The sequence below is a fragment of the Lepeophtheirus salmonis genome, chromosome 14, assembly GCF_016086655.4.
Source record: "Lepeophtheirus salmonis chromosome 14, UVic_Lsal_1.4, whole genome shotgun sequence".
Lineage (NCBI taxonomy): Eukaryota > Metazoa > Arthropoda > Copepoda > Siphonostomatoida > Caligidae > Lepeophtheirus > Lepeophtheirus salmonis.
The window spans coordinates 40,890,233-40,901,333 of record NC_052144.2 but is presented as its reverse complement, the minus strand read 5'-3'; the positions used below and the strand labels follow the sequence as shown (position 1 = coordinate 40,901,333).

At 30.8% G+C, this 11,101-nt stretch overlaps 1 long non-coding RNA gene across 1 annotated transcript; it reads left to right on the top strand.

Moving 5' to 3' along the window:
- The first annotated feature begins 3,107 nt into the window (after positions 1-3,107).
- On the top strand, positions 3,108-9,917 carry LOC139907175 (uncharacterized). Its single transcript, XR_011783610.1, has 2 exons — positions 3,108-3,387; positions 9,666-9,917. It is a non-coding gene; the product is annotated as an uncharacterized lncRNA (long non-coding RNA).
- Positions 9,918-11,101: the final 1,184 nt, after the last annotated feature.

Here is an 11,101-nt window from a genome sequence, read left to right as displayed (position 1 = left end):
ACAAGCTGGAGTCGTTATCGATGAGGTTCAATTGCTTTTGAAAATGTGCAACTTACCAAGAGTTTCAAAAGATTGCACCAAGGGCAAACTTATCAAGTACTTTAAGGAATGGCAAGCTTTAAATAGTCACAAAGAAAGGACATCAAAGTTAATTTACAAAATGTTGAGAATTTTTTGAAAAACAAAGATATGTTTTTTGATATTTCTAATCACGAAACGGAAGAAATACTGCGTTCAACCCTAGGAATATATAAAGTCCAAGAGGATATGGAGTTTTTAAAAATGCTCAGAGCAGGAGAGAATGTAAATCTGAGAGGAAAAGAAAATTAAAAGGAAAATAAACAGAAGAAAATCAACTTTTCGAAAAAGAGAAACAGCGTCTTAATAATGCAAACAATAATGAATTTCCAAATGTATACTATAACTAATTCAATAGGATTTAGAATTTTTGCCCAAAAAGAGGAATCTCTCTAATTAACTCGCTGCAAAAAATGAGCAGCTGAACTGGCCCAAAAATGTTGTTGCACTTCTGGAAGTAGCCAAACTCATTCATAGAGGAGAAATGTCGAATAGAATAGCAACTCTACTGATTGCAGCAACAATTAAAGCTGTTGGAGGAGAAATTTAGGATTTTTTTCTTTCAATGTCATCAATAGCCAGTGCACGGGAGGAAACACGTACAAATATATCCAAAGAAGTGAAAGACTCTTTCAGAGTAGTAATATGCAACTGGCTATTCCTGTAGTTGAAAGAGCAATTAGTGAACTACAAGCTAACGCTACATGTTTTGTTATAAACGGATGGAATATAATAGAAAATGTCTCTTGATATAACAGCATCAAATACTAGAGATAATAAAGAAGCAGGTCTTCTTGTTGAAAGAGTTCAAGTAAAACCTCTTTTTCATTTAGCCTGTAGACATCATATCACGTTATAAATATAATTACGTTAGATGCTTCCAAATATGGCTAATATTTAGCAAAACTGATGTAAGGTGCAACAGCGGTGGCGCGACTAAAACAAAAAGAAACAATTGTTCAATACTGGCTCAGACGTTGTGTTGAGTGACTTAGAGAAATGTTACTATCTAAAACTACGTTATTCACAGTGTTTTATAAAATAACCACTCAAAATCAATTAACAACCCCTTGATATTGGTGGTTCAACCCCATTTAAGGGTTGAGACACAATGGCTGGGAACCATCGTTCTACAATAATATAGCAAAAAAGTGACTTTCGTGCCAACTATCTCCACTCTTCCCTAATTAGAATTAACTTTTTTAGATTCGTTGTTTTTATGCCAAAAAGAGAAAAATAAAATTAATAGCATGGTTGTTTTGGAGCCTTTATTAGCGAAATATGTACTTTTACATCCATATTTATGGGTTTGTATTAGTATGTTTGTTCCTAGGTACGTAGGTACATAGATGCTAATAAATATCAGCCCATTCCATCATTTTAAATGACTCATTATTCTATCGAATTATTTGAGCAGGGTGCTCAATTAGGAATTGAATAAATTCACCTACTCCGCACTTTAGTATTAATGGTAGGAAGGTTTCCTTTTAATGTAATAGTTCTTATAAAAATCAATCTATTATCCTTTTAATAGATGGATTTAGTAGTCTGAATCTTGTACTGTATACATGCGATCGGTTTACGCTAGAGGGCGTTAATAAGATAAGATTTCGTACTAAAAAAACTCTTCACAAAGCTTTGTGATTGGTTGACTTATTATTGTCTGAGTAGACGCTAACAAAGGGAAACTTTAAAGTTTTTCCTCAATCAAGGCGAAAACGCAAGCCAGGCGGCTGAAAATGGACATAGTTTTATGGTCCTGATATTGTACAGCCAATCATGTGGAATTTATTTTATTAGATACTGTTTTGGTAATTTTGATATCAAAGATGCTTCACACTCTGGAAGGCCAATTGTGGAAAATGTGGATAAAATAATGGAAATTTTTCTAGTCTAACCGTCATGTAAGCACTGTTTCGATTGCCAAAGGATAAACATTTAAACACAATGAGTTTATTTTTTGTACAGCTTATATACTTGTGACATATCTAAGGATTACAAAAATAGTATTGCCTTCACTCTTAGCCTTGTATAGGACATTTTCAAAAATTTGGGTAGTTTTAGTATGAGGTAATATTTTGGTTTTAGAACAATTTTGAAGATAACTTTTCTTTTAACCGTATTCTTTAAATGATTTTTTTTTTTTCATACATTTTTTGAATTTCTGTGATTTTTATGAATCGACAATAATTTATTTCAACACTCTTAAAATGGCATACTTTAGAACATAACAATTAGAAACAGACGACTGAACATCGTTTCTATAAAAAACAATACCAACACATATAAATGAGAACTAAATTCGCTGTAGATAATACATATAAACTAACAAAAACCTCCAATCCCTTAGGAGGAGCAAGGACTATGCAGTAGGGTTATCAATAAGTATATCCGTGAAATAAAATAAAAATAAGGTTATTTTTTGCCCCAAACTTATGCAAAGGATTAAGTTCTTTCCTGACAAATTCATGGAGGCCTGTAGGAGTCCTGGACTCATTTGAACATCCTGAGTAGAGGAAAAGTAGGACTTTAGTCATGACTGGTTTGATTCGGTTAAAAATTTTTTATAGGAATGGTATGGCATCACGACCCCAACAGTCAGACATTTCTTTTATGACCTTTTTTTGATAACTATTTTATAATTGTATTGGAACACGTTCATTTCATTTCTGTTTTTTTGTTTTTTTAAATATACAAAACAAATTGATTGATTATATATTGTTTATAAAGTTGGTTCTTTTTGCTACAAAATGGAAGAGCCATTTCCCTCTCAACAGCCCCCCCCCCTTACATATAATTTCTATGTTAGAATGTATATAAAGCAGACTATGTTTACTTAGGTTCGTAAAATTTATACATCATTAACAAATATATAGACAATTGTATATACATATATCATTTTACGGAACATCAACAGAACACGCTTTAATAATGGTTCTTCTTCTACCAAGGCGTACCTCATACGCACAATATCCCCCCCTCACCTTCCTACAACTTCATGTAAATAATGCTTTGGAAAACATGGAACCAGTATTAAAAAACGAGTAGAACAGTGAAGACTATTATGAACAGTGAGGGGGAGGACTCTAAAACTTCATCGGGTACTGGATCACCAGCCCCTTCCACGATTTCAGTGGGTTATTATCGACGAATGACACCCGAAGAGGATCTTTTAGCAACCATATCCGGGATTGAGGTCCTACTCAAGCAAAGACAACAATTAATGCAGGAATTTGCAACAGTTAAAAAGAGAAACATTGAGATTAATCAGTTTTCCCAATTCAGTAAGAGCATGGATAAAGTCATGAGGTGAGAATGAAACACTTTCCCTCCCTACGTCACCCACTTTCATTGGCCTTTATAAGTCCGCAATTTTCGTATGAAAGAATGAATTTCTATCGTTATATTAATATAAATAAAAACTCCGTATGAGTATATATATTTTTCACAGTTTCGTTCTTCGGAGTAAAGTATAGAACAGGCAAATTGGTCAGCCTAAAATTTGCCTGCTGAATACTTGACTGCAGTCTTATTGAGATGGGCAATTAAAATTTGCCGATTTTGTGCTTATAATCCTTAAAATAGGAAATTAAATTTATGTTTGTACTTTCTTACTAAAGAACCAAAAATTATATTGAACTAAGAATGAATGAATTTGTAATTATAAATCCAATAAACCCCCTTGTAGATCCAAATATCCCAAGTGAGGCTGCTAGAGGCCAACATATTGTATTGTATATTGACAAAGTTGTACATAATTTAAGCAACTTTTGTTTCTGACAATATTTGATTTGATGTTCATCATGTGTTTCAAATGGAGTAAAGTGTACTTCGTTGTAAGCTAGAAATAAACTCTTAAAAATAAAAATGCAAAGAGTTTAACGTAATATATATACTAAAAATTTTTACACCAATTGTTCATATCCTGATTCATAAAAATTAAAAGACTTGTATGAACAATGTACATAGGTTTGATTGCAAAAAGAGAGCGTAGAAAAAATTACATATTTATATTCATAACTATATAGATTTTCGCATGGAAACCTACTTAATAGAACACGTAAAAAATAAAAAAAATGCGTCAAGGAAAAGAGGAGAAATTTTTTCTGTACCTACGCTTTTTTCTTTGGTCTCCTCCTTAGACTAAAGGAAGGTTGCGAGTGTTTTTCATTAAGGATCTAATAGGATTTATGACTTTTACGTGTTATTTTTTCAATTTCTTTTTACAAAGGGATATTTATCCTTTGAGTTTTTACCTTGCAAAAAAAAACTGGTTTTTTCTTTCTTTCTACCGTTTCTCTCTTTTTTTTTCTTTTTCAAAAACGGATCTAATGTGTATAATACATATGTGGCCCGTCGACATAAAAGTAAGCTGAAGGGTTTTGGGATTTTTTTTTTTTCCATTATTCCACAGACAATTACAAAAAAAAAATGGAAAAAACTTCGAAAATTTAATTTCTAATATTAAATTTGTAGGAAAAAATTTCAAAAATTAAATTAGGTAAATTTAAAATATTCAATTTTTTGAAAGAATAATTAAAATATTAGATTTTCTAGTAAAAAGTAAAAATTCCTTCATTTGAGAGGGAGCTACAGCCCTCCGGCCAACCCCTTGTGGACGCCCCTGAAGTTAGAATGATTCTTCTCAAAAAATGGTGTTATATTACTTTTCTATTTTTTGACGAATAATCGTCCATTTTCGTTAAAAAATAATACTAATTAACCCATTGAGAACGATGCAGACTGCATTGTAAGAAGTCAAAATTGATTGTCTTTATGTTGATTTAAACAGGGCTATATCGGGGCTAATAAATGCTATTTAAAGCAAATAAAGGCTTTAAACTATAACTCATATTCTTGGTTATCTCAAAATTTCCCAGAAATATGAATACAAAGCATCCAACTCACCCAAACATGTCTATAAATAAATGTGATTTTCTCCTTTTCTTCACTTTTGTTCGAGATTGTATTTATGTTGAGACGCCACATACATATATAATATTCATATGTGGTCTATCAATACAAAAGCAAGCTACAATAGTTTTTCTAAAAATTGAGTGTAGATTACATTTTTATTCTATCAATAATAATGATTATCGTCTATTTTTATGGATAAAACATCTCGTTTGAGATGTCTCAAATTGCATTTACAAAAAGTAGCAAAAATTAATCATCAGAATGAAAGAATTATAAATTGATATATTTTATGGGCTTGAATGGGGCCATAATATCGGGATCAAATCCTGTCTCATCAATCAAATAAAGGTATTAAACTATTAGTAACATTCTTGGGTGTTTCAACTCGTCCCAGAAACTTGAATACACTATCTATAATTGAACAAATGTGTCTAATCAATATTGTATAATGTATAAACTAGGGTTTATCATTTCCCGGGAAATGGTTTTTGAGCGGTATCCCAGGACACCCATTTTTAAATTACGGTTTCCTGTGTGTAAATAATAATTAGGACTGTGATATTTAAGTATTAATTTTTAATATCTTAATAAGAAATAATAAATTTTAATTGTGCTCTATAGCCATAATATATTTTCATTTATATCCTTATCACTAATACGTTGTGGGTTGCTTATTAGAGCCCAAAGGTCCAGTTTTTTTTTTTAACTAATAACCTTTCCCAATCCCAAAAACCTAAATATTAATTGATAAAGAAGCTAATTATTAGTAGATTATAAATATAATTAAGTGACACTTATTTTATGGAAAAATTAAGTACGGGATATCCCGTGATTTTCCCTTATGTGAAAAAACTCGATAAAATATCGGGGAAACAGGATCCTGTGAGAGAAACCTTTGTATAGACTATGATATAAAAAAGGATAAATATGACATTTCTTCTCCATTTCTTGATTTATCTTCAAGATTGTTTTTGTTTTAACGTAACATATATATCAGTCTTACCCATATATTGTCTAACAGATTAATTTGAATCAAGTTTGACACCAGCAAAACGAATAACGAGTGAATTGCAGTCAAGTTAACAGCCATATATGAGAGGTTGAGACTCTTATTACCCATTTGCTTTCAATTTTCCCAGGGAAAATAGCAACTTTTGCTTAATTAGCTGAAGCAGGAAACGTTGCTGGGGGTATCATAAAGCTTTAATCTCGACGTTCATTATTTTCACAAATAGTGTACAGAATGTTTTTTAGAGGCCGTGGGTCCACTTTTTTAACTTTGTAGTTCAGTCCGACCGCAAAAGAAAATCGAATAGTAAGTGATGAACAAGGTAATTTTTTGGCGGATTATATATCATTAAATCAAACTTATTTTATGCAAATGTGATTTGCCAGGGAAATAATCATTTCCTGCCAATTGTCTGTAGCTGTGAAACTCCGATGAATACTGGGAAAACGGGATCCCTTGAGAGAAATCCTAGTACAATGTGTAACCGTTGTGTAAAAACAAACTTTGTGTGCATGTGTAGGTAAAACGTTGATTGTTATTTTAGTGGCTGAAATTTTTGATTTGTTGGGTGTCAATTAAAAAAATGTGAATGATCAACAAAGTATTTATTCTATAATCGTATAAAAAGTAAAGTTTCTGCCTGCGTTACGCGCCAGACAAGACAATGCTGAGATTAAAAACTTTAACTTAAACAAGCTCTGGGTTTGGTGAGTCAGGAATGAACTGAAAGAGTCTGTAGGTGATTATGACTCTGGTCCAAGTCAAAATGCATAGAAAACGTTGAAGTTGTCGTCAGATTTGACTTTATTTTGACACATTATTGGATCCTTTGTTTGGCCTCCAAGCTAAGTGAATCTCAATCTTATGGACACCTATGTGTGGGGCAGAGTTGAGAAATACACCAACAGATCCTCTTACAATACAAAATCCGGGATCTGGGAGGAATCCTGTAAACTTCTAAATGAGACTATCATCAAGCTCCCGTTTCTGAAGTCGAGTCGAGGCCCATATTGAAGCCAAAGGCGATTAGAATTAATAATATATATTCTTTTTTAAACTCATCTTTCATTTGGCATTGGTTTATATTAAAACCGGAGGATTAGTTTCAGAGAAAATCAAATTATAAAAACTATTTTGGTTGTTAAATAGAGGTCGCACCATGTGAATTGTTTACTTTGTTGTAAAAAAGGATAGATTAGATATTTCTTCTACATATCTTGATTATTGTTCAAGATTGGTTTTTTTGTTAACGCACCAAATATTATTATATGTATAGTTCACATATTTTGTACAATTTCATTGTAATTTTGGTAACCATCGTTGATATTATGGTTGATTGAACTTCGAACTAACATAGAGGGTTAGACAGTACCCGCAAGGAATTAGATTATTATTATTTTTTGTAAAGCAGAAAGAAAACTCAAAAGATATTATTATTATTTACGGAGGAAAAAGAGAAAATATATAATTCATATTATGTGCCATGATGTACCTATATAATATATATTATTTCATTCGTGTGCCGCGTGAGATGATCATCGGGTTTAAAATACGAGTACATATTACGCAGATAGGGTATAAAGCATGAACTGAAAGAACACATTTTTGTCTTCTTTAGCTGGTAAAATGATTTATAATAACACGGAGATGAAGAGAGTTTTTTTTTTTTTTTAATTCCTTGAAGAACCAAGGAAATTCATCCACTAATATATGTACGAGAAACAAAATAACTAAGTCTATATATGCGGCGCATCAACATCAAAACAATCTTGTACAAAAATTGAGAAAAAAGAGAAAATGCCAATATATTTTATGACTTCATATATAAATATTTTAGAACTATTTGAGTTAGTTAAAAGCTTTATATTCATATGTCTGGTATATCATGAGATACGTAAGAATATAAGCTATGGTGTATAACCATTTTTGATTTTTAGAGACATACATATATTGGCCTCGATATGGTCTTTCAAATATAATTTATACATTTTTAATTCTTTAATTGTGACAATCAAATAAATTAGCTTCATTGCAATTTGTGACACTCCCAATGTGTTAGTAATAATAATTGGTTCATATAAATTGACGATAATTCACCGAAAAATAGAAATGTAATCCACGCTCAATTATGAAAAAGTATCATTCTGGCTTCTTTTTATGTTCGCGGGCCACATATTATTACTATTTGAAAAAGACAAGTGTTGTGAGTTAACCCAAAAGAGTTTTGAACAAAATTCAAGGAAAGGAAAAATGTCCAATTATCTTCTATCTTTTATTTTCTTTACATTATAAATAGAGCCGTAAAAAATATAACATTAGACGAGCAAGAGACTTTTTGTACTTGCAACCTGAACAGTATTTATTTTATTTTCCAAAGTAGTTATCATTATTATTTTAGTATTAAACAGATTATATCCAGTATAAAGTAATTACTAATGTGTAATAGACAATGAGTAACACTAAGAATGTTTTAAAGAGTTTTAAGTCAAACCCCTTGTTGTACTCGGAGTAGAGTTGAGGATTGACAAATGAGTAATTCCTGCATATGTCCTTGCAAGATACCAGAGGCGTCTGCAGGAGGGGACTGGAGGGGATGTAACCCCCATATATAATCCTGTGGACGCTTCTAGATACAGAGTGGGACTTGTGTGTATTTCCTTCATATCACAACTACTATCAGCTAATATCATGAAACGTCATGATAGCCAAGCCCTTCCCTCAAACATGTTCTTCAAATTGTAAGGATGACTTGTTGATTATTGGATTCTTTTTTATCATAACGGCAGGTCATATTGTCTATATGTCTAAGGATAAATAATCACAGTCTAGTAATGTGCAGGTTATCGTTATTTATCCCACGAGTCCTGCATTTTTTTAAATTCTGTAACCCAATCCGCAACATTTTAACTCATTTGACAAAATACAAAATTTAAAAGTTTGCACAAAAACCATTTCACTCCTAAATAAATAACTTTCAAATTTATTTTTTTGAGTGACGCAACGTTTTATTATATAATTTTTCATACCTCCAGAACTTATCTAACAACTTGTTAAAGAAATAGTAGAACCTGTCCTCCTTAACCATACGCTCCATGTAATTTTTCAAAAAAAGTTTCTCACATCAAATTCAGCGCTACTTTTCAATGCTTGAAAAAATGTTTTCAAAATTAAATGTATGGAATGGAAGGATTAGAAAGTGTGATTTTGATTGAGTTTCTAGGCTTTTAAATTGCAATGCACGTCCCAACTAACGGGCTTAACGTCAACCTACGCATCACTTATACAGTCCAATAATTTTTAAATATATTTTGTCAATTATATAATTTACATTCAAATTTCTGGATAAGATGAGATATCCAAGAATAATAACTATAAATAATTACCTTCATCTGATTCATAGGGCTTTATTTGATCCCAATATGGGCATTTTAATATATAACATCAATACATTTTTCTTTTTTTGTGTGTGTGTGAAGATAAACTTCTGCTACTTTAAGTGCAATTTGTACCACCTCCTAATTATTTATTCTAACAATTAGGTGATTAAAATGAACGATAAATTATGGTAAAGGATATAAATATTTCAAGCTTGCTTTTGTATTGACAAACATCATATAAAAACTATGTTTTTTGACTAATTTTCTCCATTTTTATATTTCAGTTCAAGAAAAGAAGTAAAGGCGGCGCCGAAAAGAGGTCAAATAGCCTTTTAAGCAACAACATGTCACACAAAATCATCCTCTCTACGAAAACTTTATAATATATATATAGATCCTAGCTTTAAAATACAATGCTCAAAAATACATTCAAATTGTTACCTAACTATATGTTATGATATATTTTTATTGTTTCCTTTCCGAATTTAAATAAAGTTAATTTGTAAATAATAAATGTACAAAGATTCGAAAAACAATAGATTTCATTTTTATTGAAGTAATACAAAATTAAGGAAGTGCGTCCGGAGGATTATATTTTGGAGGGGCCTTAGTTTTTGAAAAAAAAATCCAAAATCCATAGCTATTCACAAAAAAGAAAATCATTTAAAAAAAAAAAAAAGTCAACAGTTTACAAAAAAATTTCCAATTATACATTTTATGTTTTTTTTTTTTTAATCCATAGCTTTTCATAAAAAATTGAATTATTTGGAGGAAAATACAAAAAATCCTCAGCTGCTAACAAAAAATTAAATGCTTGGAAAAAAAATTTGCAAAATTTAATTTTTTGGAAAAAAAATTCCAAAACCCATAGGTATTCCCAAAAAATCAATTTTTTGGGAAAAAATATAAAAATCTACAGCTGTTCACAAAAAATTTCAAAAAATAAATTTGAAATATTAAATCTTTCTTAAAAAGTGAAACAAAATTCATATTTATTCCCGTAAAATTATTTTTTTGAAAAAAAAAAGTGAAAAATTAAATTTTGGGCAAAAAAAGTTGAAAAATTTATTTTTTTGGAAAAAAATTGAAAAAATTAATTTTTCTTGGAAAAAAATTTGAATTAATTTAATTTGATAGAAATATGGATATTTGAGGGGGCTACAACCCCAAAAGCCAACCCTGGCAGACGCCCCTGTTAAGTACACGTATGTAAGTTGTACATTTATCAATCAAAAAGTAAAAGGATGCAGAAGAGATTTGTAATTTGTGTGTTGTTCGGTACTTTAGTAGGACCGAGGTAATGGAACGGACTACACTAAATTAATATTGAATCCGATTCTTTCATCCCATTACGTCATAAAGAATATAAAAATACATACAGTCTAGTGATGTGCACGTTAACTTTTTAGACTATGAGTCCTGCATTTTTTAAATTCTGTAACCCCACTTGCAACATTTTATCTGATTTGACTACTACAGAAAAGTATCTTATAGAAAATTGCCCATAAACCTTTTCACTCATAATGAAATTATTTTCTAGATTTTTTTTTTTTTTGACTGACGTAACGTTTTGTATACAACCTTCCCTACCGTCTCAATTTCTGTAATAACTTGATACAGCAATGGCAGAACCATCCTCTTCAACCATACGTTCCAAGGTATTTTTCAAACTAATTTCTGAACTAGAAATTTGTGAAATTAAAAAAGTCTTTAAAAAGAG